Source organism: Patagioenas fasciata, chromosome W (genome assembly GCF_037038585.1).
Source record: "Patagioenas fasciata isolate bPatFas1 chromosome W, bPatFas1.hap1, whole genome shotgun sequence".
NCBI lineage: Eukaryota > Metazoa > Chordata > Aves > Columbiformes > Columbidae > Patagioenas > Patagioenas fasciata.
The window spans coordinates 60,053,493-60,067,492 of NC_092559.1; positions in this window are offsets into that span (position 1 = coordinate 60,053,493).

Genomic DNA, 14,000 nt, shown 5'->3' on the forward strand with positions numbered 1-14,000 from the left:
ATCCAAGACTAACGCAAAGACATTACAGACATCTGCAAAACAGGGTCTGTTTTGCACTTCACTGAGAAGAAAGGATTCATTTGTTAGTTTCCCTTAACGTTCAAGAAAAAACATTACTTTCTTCTCCTTATCAGTTCAGAAATAGCAGTTGATATATGTTTGCGCAGTTTTTAATAGTTCTGTGAATCAGCTGATGGGAAGTCTTATGTAATCTGTCTTAAAACTTTCCCATACACTATTTATTTTCCAGATTTAACAGATGAAACAATAAATACAATTAAATATATTACATTAAGCTATAGTTGAGTATATAACAGTCACATGAACTAAAGAAGTTCCTGGTTTCATGCTGTATGTATGTGTTCCTCTTGACCAGTCTGGTTTATGGAAAGCCATGTTGTGTTAAGAGATTTGCAATCAACTAGTTAATCCTTAGATCTTGAGTCAACTACTCTTTTTAAGGTATTTTTGCTAAAGATGAGTTCATGTAAGTTCTTTTCAGTTCAAATAAGCTGAAACAGGATCATGCTTTGATTTAACATTGCATTACAAATTCCTTTAAGGCTGTGGGTGGGTAATGTTATCAGAACTCTCAGACTTGAAAAGTGAAATGGTGCCTTGAAGTCTCTTCATTTAAACTTGTGTTTAAGTAATAATATGATCTGCCCAGGTCCCCAAAAGCTGTGCCAGCTTTTCTGACTTAAAGAAATAACTGTAGTTTTATTAAGAGTTACCTCATTAATAAATATGAACACTTGATTTTATGGTTTTTGTTTGTTTGTTTGTTTTTTTTTTAAATTAAAAAGTTTGAATACCCCAATACTGGTTAGCTTATATGCAATACCTGATGTATAAACAAAACATGAATGTCCTATTTTATTCTTTACTGTGGATAGACCACTAAAGACCCCCTTTTGCTACACTAAATGTTTTTGTAGACTGAGGAATGTGTTCATACAGAATCACAGAATCACAGAATGTTGGAGATTGGAAGGGACCTCGAAAGATCGTCTAGTCCAATTCCCTCGTCCAAATCGTTTATGAATATATTGAATAATATAGGCCCCAGTACTGACCCCTGAGGCACTCCACTAGATACAGGCCTCCAACTGGACTCCACCCCATTGACTTCCCCTCCCTCCTTCATCATGGAAGGAGTAGACACATCTCCCTCTCTCTCTGCTACTTGAGGCTAACAGCTTCTTCTGTTTGGCCCCAGAGCACCCTGGCCAGGGTCGTTAGGAGAAGGGAGTGCCGAGGCGCCAGGGAGCTGCTGGGCGCCTGAGGCCAGTGTGGGGGATGTTTGGAAGCTTCAGGGGCACCCCACAGCCAGGGTGGGGATGCAGAGAAGCTTCTGGAATGCCTACAGTCAGATCTGATCAGCCAATAAAAAACGGGACTCTCGTCGAGACTCCACCCCTTGTTGCAGGTCTCTTGGAGCACGAGGGATATGCTGCCGCCAAGAGCCCCCCTCCCTGGGATGGATGCCTTGTCGCCACATGTGTGAATAAAATTTCTCTTCGCAGGATTGCGAGTGTATTTATACTTTCCATGCACATATGCATGCGTACTTTCCGTGCTCAATATGAACACATGTAAAATTAATCCTCGCATAATCGCAGGTGTATTTTCCTCCTGTGCTTCCACATAAGCACGTGTAACTTTCCATGCACATTTGCACGCATACTTTCCGTGTTTAATACAAGAACGTGTAAAATTAACCCTCACAGGATTGCGAATGCATTTACTTTCCATGCACATTTGCACGTGTATTTATACTTTCCATGCACATATGCACGCGTACTTTCTGTGCTCAATACGAGCAACGTGTAAAATTATTTCCTCGCACAATCACGAGTGTATTTTCCTCCCGTGCTTCCACATAAGCACGTGTAATATTCTGTGCACATTTGCACGTGTATTAATCCTTGCAGGATTGCGAGTGTATTATAAATTTACCCTCACAGAATCGCGAGTGTACACTTTCCATACTCACTATGAGTACGTGTATCTCTTTAAAATAATCCCACACCATGTTCAGGCAAGTGTGTACTCTTCCCGGACTCAGGGACGGCTCCAGCATTGTTTTGGTGATGCCACGTGCATGCACTCTGTGGACCGCCTGAATTATTAGTTGCAGCCCCTTAATAATTTTCCTCAGCTGATATCTGAACCTGTATTTAAGTCACTTTTGGAGTGCTAAAACCCTGTTTCTCACTGTTTTAATAAAAGTAGTTTTGGACCCTGTTGTCCCTTTAACCTTGGGGTGCCTCCGTAACACATGTGCATGTCTTACTGTGAGAATAACTTTTATTTGAAAAGTAAAGCATGCCTATTATATAAGAACAAGGAACATTTAAATGGGAAATACAATTTTTTTCTGTAATTTTAATATATTTCAGGTAAAACAGAAGACTGAAGCAAAGCATATACTCAGCTTAGTCCAAAAACTCTTCAGTACTAAACTTACAGCTGGGTAAATACACAATACAGTGGGTGAGCAATTGGCTGATGGGCCAGGCTCAAAGGGTTCTAGTAAATGGGGTTACGTGGGGCCGGCGAGCAGCCACTAGTGGGGTTCTGCAGGGATCCATCTTGGGGCCAGCACTCTTCAATGTCTTTATAAATTACTTAGGACTTGAGGGATTGCTTAGTAAGTTTGCTGATGACACGAAATTGGGAGGAGCTGTCAACACTCTCGAGGGCAGAGAGGCCCTGCAGAGGGATCTGGACAAACTGGAGAACTGGGCAATCACCAACCGCAAGAAGTTCGACAAGAGCAAGTGCTGGATTTTGTACCTGGGACATGGCAATCCTGGCTGTACATCCAGACTGGGAGATGAGATGCTGGTGAGCAGCTCTGTGGAGAGGGATCTGGGGGTTCTGGTTGAGAGCAAGTTGAATATGAGCCAACAGTGTGCCCTGGCAGCCAAGAGGGCCACCCATGTCCTGGGGTGCATCAAGCACAGTATTGCCAGCTGGTCGAGGGAGGTGATTGTCCCACTCTACTCTGCACTGGCGTGGCCTCACCTGGAGTACTGTGTGGAGTTTTGGGCACCGCAGTATAAAAAAGATATTAAGCTGCTAGAGAGTGTCCAGAAGAGGCCTATGAAGTGGTTGAAGGTTTGGAAAGGAAGACGTATGAGGAACAGCTAAAGTCACTTGGTTTGTTCAGCCTGGAGAAGAGGAGATTAAGGGGAGATCTCATTGCAATCTACAGCTTCCTCACAAGGGGAGGAGGAGGGGCAGGCACCAAACTCTTTTCTCTGGCAACCAACAACGGAACCCGAGGGAACAGCAGGAAGATGTGCCAGGGGAGGTTTAGGTTGGATATTAGGAAAAGGTTTTTCACTCAGAGGGTGGTGGAGCACTGGAACAGGCTCCCCAGGCAGGTAGTCACAGCCCCAAGCCTGACAGTATTCAAGAAGAGACTGGACAATGCCCTCAGACACATGGTGTGAACTGTGGAGTTGTCATATGTAGGGACAGGAGTCAGACTCAGTGATCCTTGTGGGTCCCTTCCAACTCAGAACATTCTATGATTCTATGATTCTATGATTCTATGATAAGAAGCATTATACCCAATAATTCAGTAAGGTAAGTCAGTCAATTCCCTAACAGCGATCATATTTTTAATGGAAATACAGTGTCTTTCAAAAAGATGGACCCAGTTTGAAATCACTATATCTCTACAACCATGAGCTGCCCATGAATGAAACTCTTACCACTTGAAAGGGCAGGGCATAGAGGTTCAAATGTCTACCGGTAGATGCCTCTCCTGGTGCACAAACAGCCCCTAGCCTCAGTCATTCACAAGTTGGTGAGCCCGCAATATAAGGTGTTTTGCTTTGAAACTGGATTCCTCTTTTTGAAACACTCTATATATTGCATTAGATATGCTTTTAATTTGTACCCATTTTAATGTGTTTCTGCAAGTAGCTTTGGCTTATAAGAACACACTGGAAAATATAAGGTTTTAAATCTATTTGTAATGTATTCATACACACACCTGGAAATTCCTGGTCTTTTTCTATAAAAAGTCTTCTCCATGAGGAGTACATACCTAATGCAGGCAGTGCTACCAGAAAAAACTGATGATTGAGAAAGCAGTTGAAGTGGTTATTGTTAACTTATGGATTGAAAGTGTGAGTGCGGAGAACATTCACTTTGCATTGGCAATAATGAAGCTATTGTGTGCAAGCCAAAATGGTTAAAATCAATACACAAATAACTTGCTGTTGGTAATTAAGTTCTGGTTCAGCTTTTGTTACCAAGGTAGGATTAGTGAAGGTATAATGATAGTATTAAATAAAGTAGTTGTTTTCAAGTTTCAACCAAAAGCTGTTTAAATAGCTAGAAATGTAACTTTTTTGTTGCTTCTTGCTAAACCAGTGCATTATAAACATGTATTTTTTGCTGAGGAATCAATCCAGGTAGAAAAAAAGAAGAGAAGAGTTACATGTTTCAAATGAAACAGTGCTGTTTGTTTTAACCAGAGATCAAATATTTGTTGCATAACTCTTACTGGCCTGGATCTCTCTGATTTTTAAATAAGCTTTTATACAAGACAGAAGAGTTGGACTGTCAGCAGCTTCTGCTCATGATCAGTGTTCTGGAGCTGCAGTTCAAGCTTCTTCGATGCTCTAGTCACTCACTTTTTCTATAGTATTTTTTATGTTTTGTTTGTTTGTTTGTTTTTGTTGGTGGTTTATTTAAGCAATTCAACTGAATTTCTTGTTAAGCTCGTGTTTGATGGTATTTATTAAAAAGACATGATAGGCAAGTATTTGGTGCTTCACAACATCTCTACTTCTTGTGAAAGTAATATGGGAATTAAGGAGAGGGAGAGTGATGAGTTAGAATGAAAACTTTATTTTGCTTTGAATGCTAGAAATGATCATCACCTGTAGTAATTTTTTAAAGAATATATCAAGAGAAATCTAAAGCAGTGGGTGAATAAGTAATCTGAGGTGTCCTAAATTGTCCTTCACATGCTGAAATACTAGAAAAGGCCCTATTCGTATTCTTAAATAGAAGAAAAATGTATGTGTTCTGTGGAAGTAGTTATTCAAACAGCTAACTTTCTTAAATGGCTTTAACCATGAGCTGTATCCAAGCTAATCTGTAGAATCATAGACTTTTAGCTGGTGTAAAAAGTCTTATCACCACTGACTTCATTAAGTTATGACAGCTGATCTATGTCCCAGAGAGCACAGAGTTCTTCCAAATGTAACTTATGATTTGCAGACTGTATTTGGATTTACAGTTGATATTTATAGATTTATTGCAGGTAGTTGCACCCAGCCAAGATCCTCCCTTTTGGCATTATGTCAAAAGATCCGTACAGTCAGGAGATTCAGTCAAGTGTACGTAACACCAGTTCAGTTAGCAGGAGGTGTGTGGTGATCCAGGTCTTTTGCTGATATGTTAGTTCCCTGGTTTAGTTAAGAGCAGCTGAAAACTGGCTGAGTAGAATTGGTTAAGAACATAAAGTTTAGAACAAAGAACATAAAGCGTTTGCTTTGGCTTCCATTACGTTTGGCATAGCATTGTGCCAAGCATCATATAGATCATAAAGACACTTGACACCTCATAAAGATTGTCCTCTAAACTGCACTTCTGTTCCTGTTTCAGGGTGATCATTTTCTATCGTTTTGTTGTTGTAAAATTGTGTGCAGAAAGCAGTAGGTTATCTTAAAATGTGTGTTTGAGTTGTTGCTCTGTTGTTACAGTTGTGGAAGATCTAAAATTCAGCATACAGAAGGTATTAGTGCTTTCTAATAATAGGTTCCTTGCACTAGGAATTCTGGCGTGTAAGCATGTTATCTTTATATATCTTTACATTGCTGAATTTTTAAAGTGGAATGCAATACATAATGTCATCTTGTCCTGGTTTTGTTAAAAACAAGACAGGTTCTCTTTTAGTGATTTTTCTTTCAGCTAAGTTCTTCTAGGTGGCTGTACTTCTCTGAGTTTTAGCCTGCATATTTTTCCTAGGATGGTGTACTCGATGATGATAAGAGACCAACAGAATGCTGAAGAAGCTTGTTTTTAGATTTATTACTATGGTAGCTAAGAAAGAGCGATAAGTTTTCCCACGTTCCGTTGAGAGAGGGGTTTGAGGAGAGGTGGATGGAACAGGTGACTAGAACTGACTCATGGAAGTATTTCATCCCATAATCGTCATACCCCCTATATAAGAGGGTGATCACAAGGGTCACGCTCTCTTCGACCATGGTCAGCATCTAGAGAGGACCCTGTCTGTCTGCCTGTGATCTACAGGCCTCAGGCCCTGCATCCCTGCAACCAGTTTCCGGTTTGCTGTGAAGTCCCGCCCATGACTTCCGGGGGGCCTGACCTGCACCTGTTGGAGCCACACCAGCTCCGCACACCCCGCTCCGCCGCTGCTGGAGTGATGCCAACTCCACATCGAGCACTTGAGATTGGTTTTGTATATTTTGTATATTTTGTATATATTCTCTGTTTATTAGTAGCATTAGTAAAACCCCTTTAAAACTCTCCAACTTGAAGTCTAAGTCTCTCTTCCTTTCCCCTTATTTTTCTTATCATCTTTCCGATCTAAAGGAAGGGGTGGCGGGAGGTAAAGGGGGTAACAGGGAGCGTCTGCCATGGTTTATTGCCGCCTTGCCTTAAACCTTGACACATCTGCACTTAAACTCCTTACGTTACTTTTCTTTCCACAGAAAATGCTGAAAGATCGATAGAATCATAGAATAGTTTGGATTGGAAAGGACCTTTAAAGGTCATCTAGTCACTCCCCCCCGCAATGAACAGGGACATCTTCAACTAGATCAGGCTATAATTGATTTTTAACTTAGAAATAAATGTAGGTGTCCATATTTATGTTGACATTGTTTTCTGAAGAAGTTTTCTTCATGAAGTGTTGTCATGAAGACGTTACTCATGGAAACTGTGATGTTCTGTTTTGCAGATATTTTCATAAATACACTTTTGTGTTTGTGGAAAATTTTTCTTGTTTCCTACCCATCATTCCTTACTCTCATATAGTGAATTGCTGTTACACTAAATTACTCCTTATTATGAAGTACTGTGCTATCCAAGTTTATGACATAGCAATTTGACAGTTTTTAAATGTAAACTGATATTATTCATTCAGAATCAAGAGCTAAAATGTCTGCAAATTGTTTTCCTTTTCCCTAGTTGGAACCATCAAATGATTTCAATTTGTGAGGTCAAAGCTATTCCAAGACCTGATGGTATTGAATGGAGAAGCAAATTCATTTGCGTAGAAAGTAAAATGTAATGCTGCATTATAATTTTTAACCTGCTAAGACACTAAATATATTAATCTGTCAATTAGACTTTACCTTGGTCATGTTTTAATAACGCACATGTGTAATATATTTACATAGAAAATAAAATTTAACTAATGTAAATATTTTTTGAAATGGTCTCACCAAAAAACATTTGAGAAGGAAACTTTAAGTTCTGTAGTGTTTAAAAATAGTTCTCCTGACCTCTTCAAAGAGGACTCATTGCCCTGTTATTTTGGAACAGGGATTAGGACTTGGACAAGGAATGGCAGTAGTGTGCATTTTCCTGGTCTGCAAAAATAGTCTTAAGTTTTGCCAAGATGGAGCTTCTGAAAAAACGCAGTCTGCACATGTTCAGATTCCTCTGTAAGCATATTATTTCACAGTATCACAGTATCACAGTATGTTTGGGATTGGAAGGGACCTCAAAAGATCATCTAGTCCAATCCCCCTGCTGGAGCAGGAACGCCTAGGTGAGGTCGCACAGGAATGTGTCCAGGCGGGCTTTGAATGTCTCCAGGGAAGGAGACTCCACAACCTCCCTGGGTAACCTGTTCCAGTGCTCTGTTACCCTCACTGAGAAGAAGTTCTTTCTCAAATTTAAGTGGAACCTCTTGTGTTCCAGCTTGATCCCATTTGTTCTAGTAATGCTCTGGCATTCCAAGTCCTAGCAGTAACTAGATTATACGTATGTCGATCCCTTTGTGGTTACTATTCTTGGTTGTCTGGTGAATGTACAGTTTCCACAGAGGGTAAACCCAGGCTAACTTGGATTTGCAGGTCTCAGCCACCTTAGTTCAGGCTGAACTGGTCAATACCATGATACAAGGAACTTGCTTCATGTGCTCTTTGGTGCCTTTCAACTGCCATGAGGAGTCTACATGGAGAAGATGAACAGTTAGCATGCATAGAAGATGAAGCTTGGAACAGGGAAACAGAAAATAATAGACTAAGAGAAGGACTGAGATGTTAGAGGAGAATGAAAGCAGGGAAGGACTGGGAGCTACCCTGTAACTGAAAACATTTAACACAAGGAGTTGAAAAGGGAACAAAAATCAGAATGCAGCAGGTGAAGGGGAATTGATTGGATAAGAGACCATGGATAAGGAACCAAGGTGGAGTGGGAGCAGAATTAGAAGTAGGTGGTTTAGGACACTGGGGTGAATAGGGAAGGTTTGAAACGGTGGTTTGAAATGGAGGAGGAAGGGTAAGCGCTGATCTCTTCTCTCTGGTGACCAATGACAGAACCCAAGGGAATGGCAGGAAGATGTACCAGGGGAGGTTTAGGTTAGACATTAGGAGAAGCTTCTTCACGCAGAGGGTAGTGGAGCACTGGAACAGGCTCCCCAGGCAGGTAGTCACAGCCCCAAGCCTAACAGTATTCAAGAAGAGACTGGACAATGCCCTCAGACACATGATGTGAACTATGGAGCTGTCATATGCAGGGACAGGAGTTGGACTTGATGATCCTTGTGGGTCCCTTCCAACTCAGAACATTCTATGATCTGAAAGATTTAAAAGTACAAGCATGAATCAGGTGCAGTTTAGCTTCTGATCCAGTTTCCCTAAATGACTATCAGTTTGTCTCACAAAATTGCCAAGTTTCTAGCTTTTCTAAACTGTGTCTTTTTCAACAGGAGAATGTATTATTTGATATAGATAAGATTTAAACTGAAAGCAGAATAGCCACTAGCAATTTAGAGCTTCTGACAAGGAATGTTCACAAACATAAGTTAAAAGCAAAGTTCTCTGTATCCCTATAATGGTAATAGCCTGCCAGATTTTAAACTGTCTGAAAAGAGCATTTCTACTGTATTTCTTTCTCAAACAGCAGAAATACAAGTGACAATCAGTCTTAAGGCTGATAAAAATTAAAAGAGGATACATTTTTTTCTTTGAACAAGCCTAAATATGTAGAACTATGGCAACTTGCAGGTATAGATTTCTTGTAATCGATCAGATATATTTAAAATGTTGAAAATATATGCACTAATACCAATTCATGGTATTTTAGTCTGCTAAATGGAAAATCTGACAAAGACTTGGAAGTCAGAATATGTTGACATGTTTAGCTAGCTTTTAAAAGTTTCTTCTTAAAGTACACAGATGTTTATCTACATACTTTGTTAAACTAGTTCAGCTTAACAGCTGTTATAAACATAAAGCTTACTTTGAGTTGAAATAGAAAATTAAAGTTTTCCCTTCCAATTTAGAAGTAAAAACTTGGTATGTGAGGATAAACCCCACTCTTAATCAAGTCTTGAAGAGTATGGTAACAGGAAGGAATCAGATGTACCACCTATAGATAATTTTGCCTTTTTAATGGTTCAAATGCAAAACGCACTCTTAAGAAAATGTTGTATGTAATCAAGCCCATTTAATACAAATTATAAAATGCCTATTTGGTATGTTGATGTTCTATTTTCCAAGCTGACAGAAGGCAAACCTAATTATTCAGTCACTTTGTAATGTCATAAAAAAAGAGCTTGAAACACACAGCCCCCCACCCACAAGACAGTGGATCAGCATCATGTGACATCAGCAGACAGTTGTCCAGCATTCTCACCTCCCACATGTAGATCAGAACCTTGACAATGTCTGCCTTTCACTTTCCTGAATCATTTCAGCTATGCAGATACTCTAATTATCGTATTTCTCAACTCTGAGACTGCATGTCTCCACAGTTTTCAGTGTATTTTAGCTGAAAAATTCTCCCAAGAGTTCCAGCGTTTTGAAGACAAGTTCCATTCCCCACCTGCACGGCCTAGGGTTTCAGCTACTCAGAATGAGCGTTTCTCCCATCAAGGGAGAGAATACAGAGGGTATTCAAAACGGGGCACTCTGTGTTTTTTCCTGCGCGACAATGGAGAGGACACGAGGAGGTGGGATGGGCAATCTACCTCAGTCCTAGAGGCATGGGTAGATGAGTTAAAAGGGGAAACAACCTCAAGAGGACATTATACCAGGAAAAATGCTACCCCACTTTCCAGAGGGCAGTTCCCCAGACAGAGTAGAGGAGCTGACCTTGCCTCGGACCCTCTCAAAGGCACTTCTGGTTCATTCTTATGAGGAGGAAGCAATGAGTATCACGGCTGGGATTAGGGGGTCCTGCCTCCAGCCAGGTGAAGGAGAGGGATAACCGAGTTTATTTGACTCTGTGGATTCAATGACCTGGAACATCAGAGCCACAGGAGTACAGGACTCTTTTGGACACCAAGGCCCAATGTACTCTGATTCCATCAAACTATGAAGGGACAGAACCCATCAGTATTTCTGGGGTGACTGGGGGATCCCAACAGCTAACTGTATTAGATGCTGAGGTGAGCCTGAGTGGAAAGGACTGGCAAAAGCAACCCATTATGACTGGCCCAGATGCTCCGTGCATTCTTGGTATAGACTACCTCAGAAGAGGGTATTTTAAGGACCCGCAGGGGTATAGGTGGGCTTTTGGCATAGCTGCCGTGGAGACAGAGGACATTAGACAGCTGTCTACCTTGCCCGGTCTCTCAGAGGACCCTTCTGTTGTAGGATTGCTGAGGGTTGATGACCAGCGGGTGCCAATTGCTACCATGACAGTGCACCGGCGGCAATATCGCACTGACCGACATTCTTTGATTCCCGTCCATAACCTCATTCATCAACTGGAGAGCCAAGGAATGATCAGTAAGACTCACTCACCCTTTAACAGTCCCATATGGTCAGTGAGGAAGCCCAGTGGAGAGTGGAGACTAACAGTGGACTATCATGACTCAAATGAAGTCACACCACTATTGAGTGCTGCTGTGCTGGACATACTAGAGCTGCAATATGGACTGGAGTTGAAGGCAGCCAAATGGTATGCCACAACTGACATTGCCAATGCATTTTTCTTTATTTCTCTGGCAGCAGAGTGCAGGTCACAGTTTGCTATCACCTGGAGGGGCATCCAGTACACCTGGAATCGACTGCCCCAGGGGTGGAAGCACAGCTCCACCATTTGCCGTGGACTGATCCAGGCTGCACTGGAGCAGGGCAAAGCTCCAGAACATCTGCAGTATATTGATGACATCATCATGTGGGGCGACACAGCAGCAGAAGTTTTCGAGAAAGGTGAGAGGATAATCTAGATTCTGCAAGCCATTTTTGCTATAAAACAAAGTAAGGTGAAGGGACCTGCATGGGAGATCCAGTTTTTAGGAGTAAGATGGCAGGACGGATGTCGTCAAATTCTGATGGATGAGGTCAACAAAATAGCTGCTATGTCTGCAACGACTAGTAAAAAGGAAACACAGACTTTCTTGGGGGTTGTGGGATTTTGGGAAATGCACATTCCAAATTACAGTCAGATTATGAGTCCTCTCTGTCAGGTGATCCGGAAGAAGAATGACTTTGAGTGGGGCCCTGAGCAGCAGCAGACCTTTGAACAAATTAAGCAGGAGATAGTCCATGCCATGGCTCTTGGGCCAGTTCAGGCAGGACAAGATGTTAAAAATGTGCTCTACGCTGCAGCTGGGGAGAATGACCCTACCTGGAGCCTTTGGCAAAAAGCACCAGGGGAGACTCAAGGTTGACTCCTGGGATTTTGGATCCAGGGATACAGAGGGTCCAAGGCCCACTACACTCCAACTGAAAAGGAGATATTAGCAGCATGCGAAGGGGTTTGAGCTGCTTCTGAAGTGATTGGTACTGAAGCACAGCTCCTCCTTGCACCTCGACTGCTGGTGTTGGGCTAGATGTTCAAAGGAAAGTTCTCCTCTACTCATCACACAACTGATGCCACATAGAGTAAGAGGGTTGCATTGATCATGCAACAGGCTCGAATGGGGAACCTTGATCTCCTCGGGATCTTAGAGGTGATCACAAACTGGCCAGAGGATAAGGATTTCAGAGTATTGGCAGAAGGGAAGGTGAAGCGTGCTGAAGAGGCCCCACTATATAATAAGCTACCTGAGGATGAGAAGTGTTATGCCTTGTTTACTGATGTGTCATGTTGTATTGTGGGAAACCATCGGACGTGGAAATCTGATGTGTGGAGTCCCACGTGGCAAATTGCAGAGGCCACTGAGGGACAAGGTGAATTGAGTCAGTTTGCAGAGGTAAAAGCGATCCAGCAGGCTTTGGGCATTGCTGAAAGAGAAAAGTGGCCAGTGCTTCATACTGATTCATGGATGTTGGCAAATGCCCTGTGGGGGTGGTTGCAGCAATGGAAGAAGAACAACTGGCAGCTCAGAGGCAAACCCATCTGGGCTGCTGAATTGTGGCAAGATATTGCTGCCTGATTAGAGAAACCACCTGTAAATGTGAACCACATAGATGCCCATGTGCCTAAAAGTTGGTCCACCGAAGAACATCAAAACAACCATCAAGCGGATCGAGCTGCCAAGATTAAGGTGTCTCAGGTAGATTTGGACTGGCAACACAAAGGTGAATTATTCATAGCTCAGTGGGCCCATGATGCCTCAGGTCATCAGGGAAGAGATGCAACATATAGGTGGGTTCATGATCGAGGGGTGGATTTGACCATGGACACTATTGCACAATTGTGAAACATGCACTATAATCAAGCAAGCCAAGTGGTTAAAGCCTATGTGATATGGAGGGCGATGGCTGAAGTATAAATATGGGGAGGCCTGGCAGATCGACTATATTACACTCCCACAAACCTACCATGGCAAGCGCTATGTGCTTACAATAGTAGAGGCAACCACTGGATGACTAGAAACATATGCTGTACCCCATGCCACTGCCTGGAACACTGTCCTGGGCCTTGAAAAGCATGTCCTATGGTGACAAGGCACCCCAGAGAGAACTGAGTCAGACAATAGGACTCATTTCTGGAACAACCTCATAGACACTTGGGCTAAAGAGCATGACATTGAGTGGGTATATCACATCCCCTATCATGCACCAGCCACTGGAAAAATCCAATGGTACAATGGACTGTTAAAAACTACACTAAGGGCAACGGGTAGTGGAATTTTTAGAAATTGAGATTCAAATTTGGCAAAGACCACCTGGTTGGCTAACACTAGGGGATCTGCCAATCGAGCTGGCCCTGCCCAGTCCAAGCCTCCACACACTGCGGAGGGGGATAAAGTCCCTGTGGTGCGAATGAAGAGTATGTTGGGGAAAACAGTCTGGGTTACCTCTGCCCTGGGCAAAGGTAAACCAATCCATGGGATTGCTTTTGCTCAGGGACCTGGGTGCACTTGGTGGGTAATGTTAGAGGATGGAGGAGTCTGGTATATATGTCAAGGGGATTTGATGCTAGGTGAGAATGCTCCCATTATATGAATTGTATGATGGTATTACTGCATAATACTGTACACAAGATTAACAATATTCAATAAGTATCTTTCAGGTTAATGAAGAATAAACTTCAACAAAACTCAGCGGAATGCGGCAGTGATGGAACCAAAGCTTGCCCCAACAACTGATGTCCAGCCATCTGCTTGAGGTGGGTACCTCTGGCATACAGACCGTGAACACAAACTAAATGTTCCAGATGCAGCATGCAGCAACACAACACTCCAACATGACTCTCCATCTTTCCTGCCTGTCCTGATGGAATCCAAAATCATGGACTGAACTAAGGGAGAAAATATCCATGTGTGTATATGTATTTAAGGTGGTAGTAATAAGTCAAAACATGTGGGTACACCTGAGACCTGTATATGGTATAGAATAAAGGGTGGAATGTGCTGGATCAGTCAGGATGGGGTTAAT